Below are 841 nucleotides of genomic sequence, written 5' to 3'. Positions count from 1 at the left end.
CAGAAAAATTTAGAATGTTAAAGATTTTAAAACAATGTATTTTTTGAAGAACCACTGTATCCCAAGATGAAAAGACGCTCATCAGAATTTTATTTTAAGCCATTTAATAGAGGCTTAAATAATTCAAATGTAGATATTGAGAAAGTCTTTCACTCAGCCCTTCTAAGGAATGAAGTACCAACACATGCCACATCATGGATGACCCTTGAAAACACTATGATAAGTGAAAGAAGCCAGGCAGGCATAAAAGACCACAAACTACCTGATTCTACTGAGATGAAATGTCCAGGATAGGCAACTCTACAGGGACAGAATGTAGATTAGTGGTTGCCTAGGACCAGGAGTGGGAGGAAGGACAGGAGATGAGGTGCATAACTAAAGGCATGGAATTTCTTTTTAAGGTATTGAAAATATTCTAAATTTGGCTCTGACGATGGCTCACATAGCTGTGTATATGTGCACATATAATAAACACCTCTGAATTGCACAGTTTAATTGTGTGATATGTGACATATTTCAATAAAGCTGTTACGAAAGAAAGTCTTTGACCAAATATATATAGTAGTGAACACTGTAATGTGTAAATACTCAGTATTTTTTTAGTTCACATGTTTTTCCTCCAAAATATATTCTTACTAATACAGTATTTCTCTGTGAGGCACACATTTAAAAGTACTATTTTAAAGGAGACCGCCTTTTTTCTCTATTTCACTAACATATTTTTCTGTAGATCAATATATTATTCTAACAGCTTATCCATTTAAATTAATCTATAAGATTATTATAAAATTCTAACAGGTTTCTTGTGAAATACGACGTGAATCTGTGCCACTAAAATGGA

Source organism: Balaenoptera acutorostrata, chromosome 3, assembly GCF_949987535.1.
Source record: "Balaenoptera acutorostrata chromosome 3, mBalAcu1.1, whole genome shotgun sequence".
NCBI classification, from domain to species: Eukaryota; Metazoa; Chordata; class Mammalia; order Artiodactyla; family Balaenopteridae; genus Balaenoptera; species Balaenoptera acutorostrata.
This window is presented reverse-complemented; position numbering follows the sequence as displayed.